General features: G+C 42.8%; 1 protein-coding gene and 1 pseudogene across 2 annotated transcripts in view; both read left to right on the forward strand.

Annotated features, from left to right (window-relative positions):
- Positions 1 to 16,360, forward strand: part of LOC148032204 (ASI1-immunoprecipitated protein 2-like) — a 38,009-nt gene that overhangs the window by 3,127 nt on the left and 18,522 nt on the right. The gene's annotated exons all lie outside the window — the stretch shown is intronic.
- Positions 14,864 to 16,101, forward strand: LOC148032205 (uncharacterized; annotated as a pseudogene).

Consider the following 16,360-nt stretch of genomic DNA (forward strand, 5'->3'; position numbering starts at 1 on the left):
AAAAGATTGTCTTGTTAAACAATATTGATGCTTTTAAGATTTGAATTGTTGGGTCATTGGTGCTTTTGAGATTAATTGCTTCATAGATACTATCTTTTTATGTGGCATCAAAGAAGGTACATAAAATAGATAAATTTATAGATTCTAGGAGTAAAAAAGGTGCGTTGGTTTCTTACAAAGTTAGACTTGACATGAAATGGAGAGTCTATCTAAGACATTTTATCATATTGTGAGAATATTGAGTTTATGTGTAAGATAAGTGTTACTAATTTATATATTTGGTATAGGCCTTGATTTTAACGCTTGTAATACTGTTTTGATTATTCATTAAACTTTTAGATTTTGTATTTGATTTTCATAATAACATGGTATCAGAGTTCTTGGATATGATTCGTTTCATATACATTGAGTCATAATTGTTTAGTAAAGTAAGTGTGACAATTTTTTCAGCCATGAGTTAGAATACAAAGAAACAAACCTTTTTGCATTGTTGTTTGAGTGATTATCAAAGCTGGTTTGGATTTAAGTCTAGAAGGTTACTAAAAGTGTATGGAAGTACATGTAAGTTAAAAATAACTAAATTGGTTTTAGTGTTGTCAAATAGGTTATTAGGTATCTAAAATAGATATTAGTGCCATATTGATGATATTATTTCTCTTGACGATGTTGTCCTTGTAGAGAATGAGCTAGCAAGGACACCAAAAAAAGATTTTTTACTCTTTAAATAAATTAAAAAAAGAGTGGATCATATGTGCTCTTCATGATACTTATGACTTGATTTTGTTGAAACATTACTCTCTGTCTCTGTCTGTTTGTCTCTCTCTATCATTTTACTCTCGAGCCTTAAGTTTGATATTGATACTTTTTTGGCCTTGGGCTCTTTTTCATATGTGCTATATGTATGGCTTGTGCCTTACTTTATTCAACTCTTTTTTATAAAGTATACACTTATTTTGTAGTATTGATTGGTTTGAATATATCGTGCATTGTTTGCTTTGTTTTCACTAGTACAATATGATCTTTAAAGTGATGCTTTTAGCGTGTCTTTGAATACTTGTGAAGTGTTCATCTTAGAATGATGAAATTTCTCTAATTTTACGTATTTTTCAATGTCCTCTTTCCTCCTCATTTTCTGAATGGAGCCTTCCCGTTCTTATGTTGTGCCTTGTTTTGCATTCCTAATAGTTATGTTCATTATGTATCTTTTCAACATCTCTTTGGTTATTTGTTTCTTGACACTTGTAGAGAGGGGTCTTGAATGGTTTGGAAATATATGAAGGCCATACCGACTTAAGCATTGTACAGCTTGACTTTGTAAAACTAAGTTCATTTATCACATATATCTATTGTGTTTGACAAAGTATTCTTGTGCTTAAGAGATTCCTGACATTACTTTTTATCTGCTTTTCTCCAAATTCGTTCATTTCAACATTCATTCATTTATAAGATATAGCTTTTTTTTGCGTTTTGTGTTTTGACCTAAGCTCAATATGTTTTAGTTGTGTTCGTAAACTATGTTTGCTTTGCAAACCCTAGTATATCTTTATATGGCATTAGAGTTTATACTCTCCTAAAGAGTATCTTGCATATGAATAGCTTGGTTTGTATGAGTTGCACAAGTGACATAAATCTAACTAATAATGTCTCAAGCTCCTCTTTCTTGGGAGTCTATGGTGGCTTCTTAGGGCTGTAGACAAGAATTGTGCATTAGTCATAGTCACTAAAAAACGACGAAACGTGAAATTCTCGAAACCTTGAAATGTTTCGTTTCATTTCGCGAAGTGAGGTTGCGAAACGAAACTTTTAAGCTTTAAAATTTTAATTGGAAAAAAGGCTATCTTGCGATAATGAAACATCCTGGGTTATCCAAAACATTGAAACATTACTTTTTCTCCGCTTTTCTCCAAATTCGTGAGTCTCTTTGCTCCATATTTCGTCTCATGGCAAGTCGCCAATCCATTTGAAGTGCAGCCGCCTCCTTTTTCATTGCTTTTTTCTTCTCCTCCTCCATCGTTTTTTACTTCTCTATCTACTCTTATTTCTTCTTTTTTTCCCCGTTTATCTACTCTACTTCTCTTTTTTCTATTTCTTCATGTCTCTCTTCTCTTCCATCCGCCTTAAGGCTTGAGCCCTGAACTTGGATCTTCATGGCTCCTCATAAAGATTATACCTAAGATGTTTGGGAAGATACCTTGTTTGTCCATTGCTGTGGAATATCTGGAATCAAAATTGTAGTTTACAAGTTTTGTGGAGACAGATTGTGGGGGAGTTCCATTCGAATAAGAGTGCATTTCACATGGACCATGAGCAAGGTTGGACATGGTTGTAGGAGAGTACTTGAGGATATTTTCTTAGCATGTACCTTCTTAGCATATAGTGGTACACAAGAAAAATTGGCCAAGGTGTGGTCACTCTTGAGAAGGCTACTAAGCTTATAACAAATTGAAGAAGAATGGGAACAAGTAAAGAGAAATCACATGAGTGGAGGTGGAAACTCAAGTCGAGTAAGGCGGAATGATAAGGAGGATGCTCCAAGTGCTTCTAATGTGTCAATAAGTACACAAGCATTACGGCCACTAGAATGCACGGTTGGTGTACCTTTACCAGTAGATTCCACCGTGATAGATCATGAGGTAACATGTGCACATGGTACTAGTTCTTCTCTTATTGGTGATGTTGGGGGTAAAGGCGCCTTTGCCTAGCCGCCCGTGTATTACTACACTGACAGTCACCACCACTGCACACTGCAGGTGGCGGGCGCTCGTCACCGTCACTTGATTCTTTATTCTTTTAGTGACAATTTGAATAAATAAAGGCCCGGTCACACATTGTGACTTTTGGAGTTCCCATTTCTAGTCTCTCCCTTTCTTGCTCTTGCTCTCCCGCCATAGCTCTCGAGTTCAACCTTCAATCCGTCGCTCCCTTTCAATTGGTATTAGAGCTTTGCTTTCCGACTCTTAAGCTTGGTTTGTGGCATTCTCAGCATTCCATTGACTCCCTACTTGCATTGGGTCTCGTTCTCTTGGCAGCCATATCCGACTCCTTCGAGCTCCCGTCACTTCCCGGCTTCCCGAGCACCTTCCCGGCATTGTTGGGCACCTTCAGGGCATTACGTCAGAGGTATTTGATCATTTTCTTCAGGGTTTACTTCAGTTCTCAGGTCTCACAGGCTGTAAACAAGATTGGGGCAGCCACCATTGAAGCTCCCTTGCTTCATATCTCACTTGCCTTTGAACAAGACTTGCTGGAGCTTGTTTAAGGTCTTCCTTGGCTTTAACCGGACCCCTCCGAAGCTTGGCCATCATTTTTTGCAGCCTTAGGACCAATCACGCAGCCCTCCCATATGTGTCTTTGACAGTCACAACAGCAGCTCTCCCCCTCCATTGGCACTTGGAAAGGCTCCATTTCGGGCATATGAATATGCTTTGATGCTTGGTTTTGATGGTTGATGTGTTGGCATAGCATTTGGACTGATTTAACACTGTTTTGGGACTGTCATAACAGTCCACAGGCAGTTTATGACAGTGTTACACTGACATTTGATGCTACAGCTTGTTTGGCATTGTCATTTGATGTCCGGTTGGTTCCATTTAATACCCGGATGTTAGGGGAATATATGCCTATTGTTTGGCAACCATTTAAAGCTGATTTTGGTGCTGAAATTCTCAGTTTTGAACAGTAAATAACTGCTGTACACAGTTGGGCTGAAGTCATTTTACTCATGTATACTTATGCCTATGCTTTTCGGGCTATGTTTCGGACATATATGGTGATGTATTGACACTTGGGGCTCGACATAGAGCTTGGTTTTGATTCGGGATCGTTGGTTGAGCTTGAGCTCGCTTTGCAAAGCATTTGGATGCTCTGTCTTGGATGTACTTATGGCATGTATGTTGCTTATGCCTGACCGGTCTTGACATGCTTAGCCTATGCCATTACTACATGCTAGTTACATTGTTTGGAGCCTATTGCTACTGGAGCTCGGTCTTGGCTTGACCTTGGATTCTCAGAGCTTACTTGAGCTAATTATTGGCTTGCCAAAGTTGTATCTTGGGATGTACTTGATGTCTTACATGCTTATGGATGCTACATACGGATGCTCTACCGCCTACATGTTCGGGATGTACTATTGATGTATTGTCTTGGACTTATATCATTGGCACTGTGTCTTGCCTTGGCTTGAGCTCTTGAGCTCGTACATACGGCTTTTGTGCCAGTGGGAGCGAATTGAATGCTTATCAGACATTGAGCAGGTGGTACTTTTATGCATTGAGGCGTTACATGCTATTGAGCAGTTACAGACACTTGAGACTTTGGGGCTTCTTACCTTTCGGGATGATACATCATATGTCTTGGTTCACTGTATGCTTATGAGCTAAGTCTCAGTTTTGGATCCGTATCTTTGTGAACTGACTCCTACTTGTGTCAAGTTTTGGTAGTGGCAGGAACACTTTGCCCTGTTGCCTGGGGGGTGTGCCTACTCACTGGCAGATGTTTATATGATATACTTGGGTGTTGGATTCATGCTTATCGACCGTCATATACTTATGCTATGCTCGCATGATGCTGGCTTTGGTCTTGGTAGTATCTGATTGCCTTGGGATCCGATTTTGGCACTGTTAGCTCTCTTTTATTGAAATCTGAAATTTATTATAGTAAGCATATATGTATGGACTGACATGAATTTTTCATGCTGAAACACTCTGAAATGATGTACTTTCACTAGTACTTGGTGGGCAACAGCTTTGGTTTCACTTTCTTCGCCATTTTTCCTCGATTTTGGTGATTTTTTGGTCATTTTCTATAGTAAACAGCAAGCAGTTTTGAAGTGTCTACAGTCTTCCAGCCTGCATTATGGCGAGTTCATCCACTAGTCATGCTATTTTCAACATCAATAAGCTTGATGGTACGAAATACTTTTATTGGAAGAGCCAGATTTGACAGGTGTTGGTGCAGAAATCGCAGATCAAACTTTTGAGGTTAAGCGGGCATCGACCTGCAACTATGCCAGATGAGGAATGGCTTGAGCTTGATGAGTTATGCAAGTCCACTATTGTATTGTCTCTCACAAAACAAGTTCACTATAATGTCTTTGAGGAAGAATAGAGTGCATGGCAGTTGTGGGAAAAGATAAAAAATCTCTATGACAAGAAAAGTCCAGCGAGTCAGAGGTATTGGCTGAAGCAGCTTATGGATCTGCGCATGGAGCAGAATGTGACTATGTCTGCTCATTTGAGCCAGTTCCATGCTATACTCAAGAACTTGACTTCGCAGGACATCACTTTTGCAGAGGATGTCACTCCTCTTTTCTTGCTTGGTACTCTTAATGAGTCATGGGATGTATTCTGCACTGTATTATGTGCCTCTACTGCTACCTTGAAATTATCTGATGTTGAGAGTGCTCTTCTGCAGGAAGAGGTTAACCGTAAGAATTTGGATGTCTCTGGTGTGTCTCATGCTATGACAGTTAGAGGCAGGAATGATGGATATGGAAAGCATGGCAGTGGTAGTGGCCGTGGACGGGATTCTCAGAAATCTCGGTCCAAGTCTCGTGGAAAGTCACGTAGTAAATCCCGTGGCAGGAATGCAGATGTTACTTGTCACCATTGTGGGAAAAAGGGCCATATTAGGCCACAATGCCATGAATTGCGCAATGAAAGGCGCAAAGATAAGGGGAAAGACAAAGTGCAGGATAGATTTTTCACGGAAAGTTTGGGCTTATCCCATTAAGCTGAAATCCGATATCTTGGCTGTGTTTCAGAGATGGCTTGCATTGGTTGAGAACCAGTCTAGATATAGGCTAAAATGCCTAAGGACAGATAATGGGGCTGAGTATGTCTCACATGCTTTTGAGCAGTTATATGATGAGAGGGATATTAAGCGTCAGTTGACCGCCCCCTACACCCCCTCCCCCCAGAATGGTTTGACTGAGCGGATGAATAGAACCATCCAGGAGCGTGTACGCAGTATGCTTAGCCATGCAAGCCTACCACAGAGCTTTTGGGCTGAGGCAGTTAGTACAGCTGTGCATGTCATAAACAGATCACCCTCTAGTGGTTTGGTTTTTCAGGTTGCAGAGGAGGTATGGACTGGAAAACCTCCCTCTTATGCGCATCTCCGTGTCTTTGGATGTGAGGCATTTTGTTATGTGCCCAGGGACAAGAGAAGTAAGCTGGATCCTAAGAGTGTCAAATGCATTTTCCTTGGTTATGGGGATGCAGGCGAGATGGGTTACCGTCTCTGGGATCCGCAGGCAGTGCGGAAAGTCATCCGCAGTCATGATGTAGTCTTCCATGAAGACAAAATGCATAGGCAGCCTGAGAGAGCTGTTAAGATTCGCAGGGTCATATTTCAGGAGGAGCCGAGAGCTCCCGCACAGCATGTTGGACAGCCTACAGCTGCAGCAGATGCTCATGGTCAGGGTGTTGGACAGGTAGTTGGGCAGGCAGCAAAGCCTGCCGTGAGACGGTCAGTCCTCGATGCATTATGTCTTGGTTACAGATGCAGGAGAGCCTTTCACCTATGATGAGGCTGTGCGCAGGGGTGACAGTCACTCTTGGGAGAGGTCTATGCAGTCTGAGATAGACTCCCTGCATAAGAATGACACTTGGGATTTGGTTTCCTTGCCTACGGGTAAGAAGGCTTTGCCATACAAGTGGGTGTACAAGCTAAAAAGTACCCCTAGACACCCCAAGTCGGCATACAAGGCTAGATTGGTAGTAAAGGGTTTTAAGCAGGAGCATGGTGTGGACTTTGACGAGGTCTTTTCTCCTATGGTTAAGATGACCACCCTGCGCTTAGTCTTGGCTTTGGTTACTCAGCTTGACTTGGATTTATACCAGATGGATGTCAAGACGCCTTTACATGGGGACTTGCATGATGAGATTTATATGGAGCAACCTAAGGGCTTTGCAGAACCTGGCAGGCAGTATCTAGTGTGCAAATTGAAGAAAAGTCTTTATGGCTTGAAACAGGCACCTAGGGAGTGGTATCATAAGTTTGATATCTTTATGCAGCAAGAGGGCTACAGCCGAAGTGCTATGGATCCGTGTCTTTACACGAAGAAAGCCCGTGATGGTTCTTTATTGATTTTGGTACTCTATGTGGATGATATGTTGATAGTAGGGAAAGCTCATGATGAGCTAGATGCTCTTAAGGCTCAGCTCAAGAAGAGCTTTGAGATGAAAGATCTGGGACAGGCCGCTCATATACTTGGTATGTGCATTAGACGCGACATACATTAGGGACTCCTCTACTTGTCACAGAGGGAGTACATTCATAAAGTCCTTGAGCGCTTCCGCTGGGCCGAGATGGCCAAGATTCCCTATGCATCCGCAGTGGGCAATCTTATGTAGGCCATGATAGCCACTCGTCCAGATATTGCCTTTGCAGTTGGTGTTGTGGCGCGCTATATAGCTACACCTGGCAAGAAGCATTGGGATGGCGTGAAGAGTATCATGAGGTACCTGAAGGGCACTGCAGATATGTGCATATGCTATGGCAGCCAAGATATAGGAGTCGTGGGGTACACTGACTCTGATTATGCAGGACATGCAGATAGTAGGAAGTCCACTTCCGGCTATGTATTCACCTATGCTGGAGGTGCTGTTTCTTGGATGTCCAGGGTGCAGAAATGCACGGCCCTTTCTACTACAGAGGCCGAGTATGTTGCAGCCACTGAGGCTTGCAAGGAGGCCATTTGGTTGGGGGGTACACTGACTCTGATTATGCAGGATATGCAGATAGTAGGAAGTCCACTTCCGGCTATGTATTCACCTATGCTAGAGGTGTTGTTTCTTGGATGTCCAGGGTGCAGAAATGCACGGCCCTTTCTACTACAGAGGCTGAGTATGTTGCAGCCACTGAGGCTTGCAAGGAGGCCATTTGGTTGGGTCATTTAGTTGCTGACCTTGGTATTGATGCTATCCCTACATTGCATTCGGATTCTATGAGTGCTATTCAGTTAGCCAAGAATCCGGTCTTCCATGCGAAGACGAAACACATTGGAGGTGAGGTATCACTTCATACATGGGGTCGTTGAGGACAAGTCTATTGATCTTATCAGGATCTCGACTGACCAGAATCGTGCAGATTTTCTCACGAAAAGCCTCTCTACAGAGCGCTTTGTCTTTCTCAGGAGATTGATGGGCGTGGGATGAGATGATGTCTTTACTCATCCTGTTGTACATGTGTACATGTTGTATTGTCTGGCGCCTCTGCCTAGCCGCCCGTATATTATTACACTGATAGTCATTGCCATTGCACACTGCAGGTGGCGAGCGCCCGCCACCGTCACTTTATTCTTTATTCTTTTAGTGACAGTTTGAATAAAGGAAGGCCCAGTCACACATTGTGAGTGTTGGAGTTCCCATTTCTAGTCTCTCCCTTTCTTGCTCTTACTCTCCCGCCATAGCTCTCGAGTCCAACCTTCGATCCATCGCTCCCTTTCAGGTGAGGGCATATCTCTATTTACTACTCCCTTACAAGGCTTGGCAAGCAAATCAAGAAAGAGAGGTAGAGAAGATAACCAAAGCACATTACAAGACTCTTTGCTTGAAGACTCAAGCAACAGGCTTAGGTCATGGAGCATAGATTCTTCTATTAATACAGCCTTATATTCAACGTTGCTCGAGTATTGACTTATATCAAGTTCTACAATGCATTGGTTGTTGCAGCTGTAGCAAGAACTATTGGCTTACATCTGGTTAGTTGGGAGTCTCTAAGAACCATTCACTTAGATCCTCAAGTAACTTACATTCAAAGTCCGTTGACTAGATTAAAGTCATGTTGGCATTAATATGGCTGCAACATTGTATCTGATGGATGGAGTGATAGAGTAAGCTGGAAATTGTACTTACTCAATGTTTTTTCCTAATAATTTACATAATACATCATATATGTTATTTTTTCGATTTTTAATTTTTAAATACACGAACTTGATAACTAGCAGTTAGTAGTTACTAATGATAATTATTGCCTTTGAACACTCCCAGAGACACGGCACATGATTAATATATTGCTTTTATGTTGCATCAGTACTACATTGTTACGTGTGGAGAATGTTTAAGTCCTTAGCTTCAAGTATTATTGGAGAGTGAATTTACTTCCATGTCAAGAGATCCATAGATGAGATTGGGACATAGCATGTGATCCAAGTCATAACAGATAATGGCTCAAATTGTGCCAAGATGGGTGAGTATGTTAAGAGGGACTATCCTACTATTATGTGGACTTCATGTGCCTCACACTCACTTGATCTTATGATGGAAGATGTGATATCAGTTTCTTGGGTAGAACCAACCTTGGAGAAAACCTTGTGCATAATCAATTTCATTACTCGTAAGTCCTTGGCTTTGGCTCTATTCAAAAGTATTTGTTACTACAACCTTGTGAAGCGCAGACTTGTTTCGGCTACTTATTTCTTGTGTTGCATCGGTAAGTAATCATTTATGATTTTCATTTTAATATTTTATAATTATGTTACATGATGCATTTGGCATCAGCATGCACATTGGAATTTGGCATAAAACAAATGTTCCAACTTTTTAAGTGTTTTGAGTCTTATTTTTTGATTTATGTGTCTACAATGGTGCAAATAAAAGATTCTTTTCGTCGACTCATATGGAGTGAGGAGTGAAATTGTAATGAAGGAGACCTAGGAGAGAGAAGGAGAGAAGGGAGAGATTGCAGAGAGGAGAGAGAAAGAGGAAGAAAATGAGTGAAGAAGAGAGAGAAAGACTAGCTGAAGAGAGAGAAAGACAGGAAAAGAGAGAGAAAGAGGAGGGAAGCCATGAAAGCTGGAAGAAAGGGGAAAAGAGACTTGATTATTGATAAAACTGATGCCCTAATTGGGTCTCTCAACACCTTATATACCCTGTCAGTATAACTGGGTTTCCCATGCTAATCCGTGTCCTACCCGTCTATCCCCACTCTTTTACATTCCATCCCGACCCCGAAGGTTTTTGCCCTCAAAAACAAAAAGAGAACCTATGGCTCACAGCAAAAAAGGGGGGGGGGGGGGTGGGTGTTGCAGAGTACTACTCTCCTCAGCATTACAAAGGAGAATATGGGTATGGTGAAGTACAATTTCATGTGGAATTGGGGCGTAGAATTGTGTATATGATGTATATGACATGTGCAAATTGATAGCATGAGTTTGGCCTCCAATTCTTGACAATTAGGGGCTGACAAACAGTGGACAGCATGCTGTCCAGAACGGGCCTGTTGGAGAAAACTGGTCATAACTTCCTATGGGCAGCTCCGATTGAGGCGTGTGACATGTCAAAATGAAGCTCATGAAGCGTACTTTCAAGCCATATAGGTGACACTTGACTGTCATTAATGCAGGGTAAAAACTATTCTGAAATAGTATGCTGTCTGTAAGTTGTCTGCATTTTAGACTGGGGCAAATTTAGCCACTGCTCAATCAAAATTGCATCCTTGGAGTAGGGAAAGAACTGCATTGGTGAAATGATGATCAGCATAGGGCTTTTCCAAGACCATTCCGTTCCCCGGGATCAAATGGATAACCTCTATAATAAGCATCAAGAGTACAAGGGTCATCCATACAAGTATGGGTCACTATACTACCACCGGGGTCAAAAGGATAATTGTGATCCAATGCATCCACTGTATCATAGAAGTAATTCATGGTGTCATCGTGAAGCATTGATGGTGGCATAAGATCCTTACCGACCCATACGGTAGCATGCATTGACTTGTCCATAAACTCATTGGGAACCACTAGGTCAAATCGGACTGGAGCAGATGAGGCTGTAATCAATACAACATTCAATGCATCAATCCCTAGGCATTTCATGTCCATGAGTTTCACATGCGTGGCTATTACTGGGCATTCAAAGGTAAGGGCCTTGGGCTGATGGGGCATCTGCTCATGAGCCTGTGGCAGTGAGATGCTCTCAGCATGGCATCGTTCTTGAGAAGTATCATGTGGCTCATAAGGATGCGCATGTTGCTTATAGTAATAATCAAGTGGCTGATGATATCGAGCACTTCCTTGTTGATAATGATGTTGCTCCCCATGTACATACTCATATACATTTGCATGATGTTGTCCATGTACATAATGTTGTCTAGATGGTTGTCCATGTATGTGACCAGAATGTAGTTCATAAGAACATATATAGTCATCAGATGCATGTTGCTCAAAATATTCACACTCATCATATGCATGTTGACTATAAGTAGGTGCATGCACTTGCCTTTGCACATCGAACCCATGCCAATGGTCATGGTACTCATAATATCCATGAGAATGCCCATACATGCCTTGCTGACCAAAACGTCCATGGGTGCCATGCTGCCCATGCATTATATGTGGACCAAACTGATTATTAGGGCCTTGCTGCCCAAAATTCCCATGCTGCCCATGTGCACCTTGCATTGGGGCCTTGCTGCCCAAAATTTCCATGCTGCCCATGCAATACTTGCAAACCAAACTGAACATTGGGTCCTTGCTGCCCAAAACTGGCATGTGCATGCTGCCCATATGCACCTTGTATACTATGCTGTCCAAAATTTGCATTTTGCCCTTGCATATAGCTTCCACTATGAGGGAGCTACTGTCCCAAGGATGGACTAGAAGGGTTCGTCACGGGTGATGGGAGAATGGATTCATCATGTTGCATAGGGGGCTCACCCAGCTCATAGGTGCTATGGGGAAGGCCATGGGTGCTACCAAAACCTTGTGGGTTACGCCCGATCTCCAAGGTAGGAGGGGAGTTGGCCTCACGGGGAGGGACATGCTCCTTGGGCTGAGCCGAGGAGGGGGCGATGGAGGGGATGAGAGCGCCCATGCGCTCGATGAGTAAGTCCATCTTGGCCATCATCTCGGAATGATGCTGATCTTGGTGGGTTTCCATCTCCCTATGGCGTTGTTCCAACTCTCGATGCTGGTCGGCATGACGGGTCTCATGTTGGCATAGAGTATGGTTGAGCATAGAGAAGCGGTACATCTCGGGGGCACACTCTTCAAACATGTCTTCACGATCATCTTGGGTTGAGGTAGGATCATTCATTGAGGCACGGGAGTCCCTTATTTCACGCTGAAAGTCCTCCTGGGCCTTTGCTTTACCCTTGTGGCCTGCCATCCCAAGTGCAGTCCACCAGACCCCTTGTTACAGAAATGACGATATCTTGAGCTAGAAAGCTCCAATCGCCAAACTTTTTGATTCAAATGAAAGCCCTCGATCCCCTCTACGAGGTTATGTAAAAATATATCTGACAGTAAATGATTAGGGCTTTGCTGTAATCACTTTTTGTGGGCTGACTGTCTAGGACTGCTGCCTGTCCCACAGTACCTCTGGGCATAAAACTGAGTGTATTTCCCAAACCGTAAGGTGGAATGGGGAGGTTTTTAGTTCAGATCGAAGGGGAGGATGCCCTCTTCGAATCAAAAGCTATAGAGCCTGTACTCAGTCACCCAAGAAGGCTTTGCTGTAATCAACTTTTGCGGGCTGACTGTGTAGGACTGCTGCCTGTCCCACAGTACCTCTGAGCACAAAACTGAGTGTATCTCCTAAACCGTAAGGCGGAATGGGGAGGTTTTTAGTTCAGATCGAAGGGGAGGATGCCCTATTCGAATCGAGCTATAGAGCCTGCACTCAGTCACACAAGAAGGCTTTGCTGTAATCAACTTTTGTGGGCTGACTGTGTAGGACTGACTGTCTGCAATACCCTGCAAAGACTCCCTCAAGAAGCATACCTTGTCCCAATGGTGAGGGTCTTATCCCAGACATCCAGGGTCTCAACGGTGGTCCTTAATGCCACATGGAGCCATACATTCTTTGCATCCATAGTTCTATTGCTGAGATCATTTCCATGACTGCATACCCTGCCCTTCTTGCATGCATCCACCATACATTTCCAAGTGATTCATGACATTACCAATGCATATAGGGGGCTGTAGACTCAAATGATTAGGGCTCGGGCTGTTCCATCAAATGTACCTGCACCTGCAATAATTCTTTGGGCTCCGGATCACCGGGAGGTGGGCAAAGTTCCTCCGGGCCGGGTTGTGCACCCCTTCAGGGTCTTTGATGGCAAGGGGGGGTCACCCCTCTTTTGTCTTGCCACCTCGCCTGGCATCGGGCTTTTCCTCACCCGGAATATACATGGCAGGCATTTATTATTAAGCAACCAGCATGATATGCATTTACAAATTGAAGATTGGGCTTTTCATGATATGCATGATCAATAAGGAAATGGGACTGGGAAGGGGATTACCTCTGTAATTCAGTGACTCACTGATTGTATGACTTACCCTTCTTACAAAATTTTTTAATCAATAGGAATCAAACAAGAGCACGGTTAAGGATTAGAGTAAAATCTTGATCAATGGGAAAGAGATTGAAGATTATCCAGCCATGCATGCATTCCCAGGGAGCGGACTGAGGTGGGAATCCCATTGGCAATCATTGACCCAAGCATTTCTTCCATCTCTCTCATCAAGTGGCTGAGCTCAACAATTGGATGTAAAAGAGAGAGGAAGAACTGATTGACATACCTTGTTCAAGCCTGGGGAAGAGTTGATGGCTGCCTCCTTCAAGAGCTCCGTGGTTGCCCCTCTTCTTGCTGCCCAAGGTTGTATGGGGGGTCTTCAATGTCGTATATCTTCACTTGTTGAAGCTTGTGGCTGCTCCCAAGGCTCCCGGAAAGAGTAAATTGAAGGGGATTCAAAGTGTTATGAGCTGAGCTGAAGGTTCAATGGCTGCCATGGCTGTTGCCCACAGTAGGGTTTGAGGGACTGCCAAGAACTGATGGGGGGGGTCAATACCCATGTTTAATCTTGTCCAGGGTGTGCCAAAACTCAGGAGTGAAGCAAGGGAGGGCTGAGGCAAAGCTAGAGCAGAGGGAGGAGGCCAGGAAGATCAGCGCAAAATGCGCCGTGATTTTCAGGCTGCTCCCTGGAGGCTCCAGACAGGGTAGGCCAGGCTTGATGTTGCTCTAGATGTTGCTCAAGCTGAAGGGAAAGCACTGGGACCAACCATTCTTGCTGAGGAAGAGGGGAAAACAAGATTTCTAAGGTTCTTGGGCTGGAGGTTCCATGGCAACTTGGAGGAAGGAGGAGAGAGAAGGTCTTCTTGAAAAGTAACTGAGCTTTTGGTTTTCTCTAACTGTGCTACACTCCTTTTTGCCCAAAACCCTCAAGAAATTTACATGAAAATTAGTGACAACCTGTCAAATTTGTCTGCCCGCCTCCAAATATGTCCATGGTTCTTGGGAAAGCTCCAAGAAAGGCTGCCATAGTCTTCAAGAGGATTGACAGCTTGCCTGAGTACTTCTGTGTACCTGTGAGAGAGATGTAACTGGAGTTTTCTAACTGTGGGAAACTGTGAGAGCCCTAAATCTATGGGAAAAGAGAAGGATCAAGGACAAAGCTCTGATACCACTTGTAATGAAGGAGACCTAGGAGAGAGGAGAGAAGGGAGAGACTGCAGAGAGGAGAGAGAAAGAGGAAGAAGATGAGAGAAGAGAGAGAAAGACTAGCTGAAGAGAGAGAAAGATAGGAAAAGAGAGAGAAAGAGGAGGGAAGCCATGAAAGCTGGAAGGAAGGAGAAAAGAGACTTGATTATTGATAAAATTGATGCCCTAATTGGGTCTGTCAACACCTTATATGCCCTGTCAGTATAACTGGGTATCCCCATGCTAATCCGTGTCCTACCCGTCTATCCCCACTCTTTTACAGAAATGCATGGTGTGGGAGTCGAATAGTCAAAGCACAAGAAATAATAACTTATATCTTGAGTAGTTGGTTTTGGGATGAGACAGAGGCTATCAAAGAAGCCATTGTATCTTTTGTTTTATTCTGCGGCTCTTTGATTATGAGGGATGTACCATGAGCTTACTTTATCATTATATGCACGAGCTTTATAAGACCCCGTTATCTTGTTGTGCTTTGTCTATGGAGAGGTAAAAACTAAATGGTAATTTATACATTCATTTTGTAAAATTGCTAATGAAAACTACTAATGAGAGTTTTCATGTAACTTGTAGAGTTGGTGATCTCACCGATATATGGAACCAGAGATGGGATTGGTTTCATAAACCAATCCACATTGTTTCATATTTTCTCTATCCTTTGTATAAGGATATGAACCATTGGAGTGATAGAAAGCTTATGTCGGAATGGACTCAATACATTGATTGAGTCTTTGAGTTAGAGAAAAGAGATCGATAAGCTCTCTCTCTAGCTTATGACTTATAATTTATTGCTATGTGTGTAACTTTGATAATTGGTAAATGCCTAATGGTGATCGTCGATATGTAATATATTACATATAAAATAATTTTTATTACTATTGGACTATGAATAGGATCGAGGATGAGGTGATTCTTTTTGTACATGATTGTGATCATTTTGTACGAGAGGTCGCCTTTAGGCAAGAGAGAAGATGTCTTGCAATGTCTTGGTGGGAAGTGAATGGTTGCCTTACGTCTGAGGTGCAATCCTTAGCTCTTTATGCACTCTCCTAAGAGTGTACTAGTGGTGCAACAGAGCATATTTGGAGTATATGTGTAGATATTCATACTAAGAAAAGAAAAAAGTAATTTTTTTTTCAATCTTGTATATGGACATTGGTAAACTCAAATGCATTATGAATTTGTGCGTCAGTCGTGTAGATGTTTATTTTTAAAATCTCACAAATGTTAAATTCTCTTTAATAGGTTGAGCACAAGCCAACTAGAGATCTCAGTCTATGTGAATGCTAATTTGCGCTTATTGGAGAAGTTACAAGGCTAGGATCTTGAGGGAGGAGGAGTGCTTCAGCAGAAGGTGAAAGAGATTGATAGCAAGATCATTGCTAAGATGGAGGTGGGCTTACGACGAGGAGAGACAGTTGATCTTGCTTTTATCCAAGGGCGCATTGATGAGGATATTGCCTATGATTTCCTTCCAGAGGATGAGCTATGCTTTTGATGTGTGACCCATACGCAGACACATGCCATGGCTGCCATGATAGAGGAGTCACACCTACAGGACATTGGACAGAGCTCCTCTCCTTGTGTAGTAGATGATATACTAGCTTACACTAGCATTGCCCGTAGAGACAAGGAGGCTCCTAGACGTAGTTGTGGTAGTGATTGGGTGGTTGTGGTGGTGGTTGTGGCCATCGCGCTGCATACACAGAGCAGGAGATGTTCCCATTATCAAAGTCAGATGAGATGGATCAAGCTACTTCATCCACTAGTGGCAGTAACGGTGGTAGTGGTTCTTTTGATAGCTAGGATTAGTAGCTAGTTGCTACGTACATGATATTTACGACTTTATGATTAATATGCTTTGTGATTGGTCATTGGATTTTTGCTATAGTTTGTATTAGGATTCAACCAGGAGCTT

Source organism: Lygodium microphyllum, chromosome 8 (assembly GCF_053477565.2).
Source record: "Lygodium microphyllum isolate KBCC chromosome 8, Lygodium_microphyllum_v1.1.10, whole genome shotgun sequence".
Taxonomy (NCBI): Eukaryota; Viridiplantae; Streptophyta; class Polypodiopsida; order Schizaeales; family Lygodiaceae; genus Lygodium; species Lygodium microphyllum.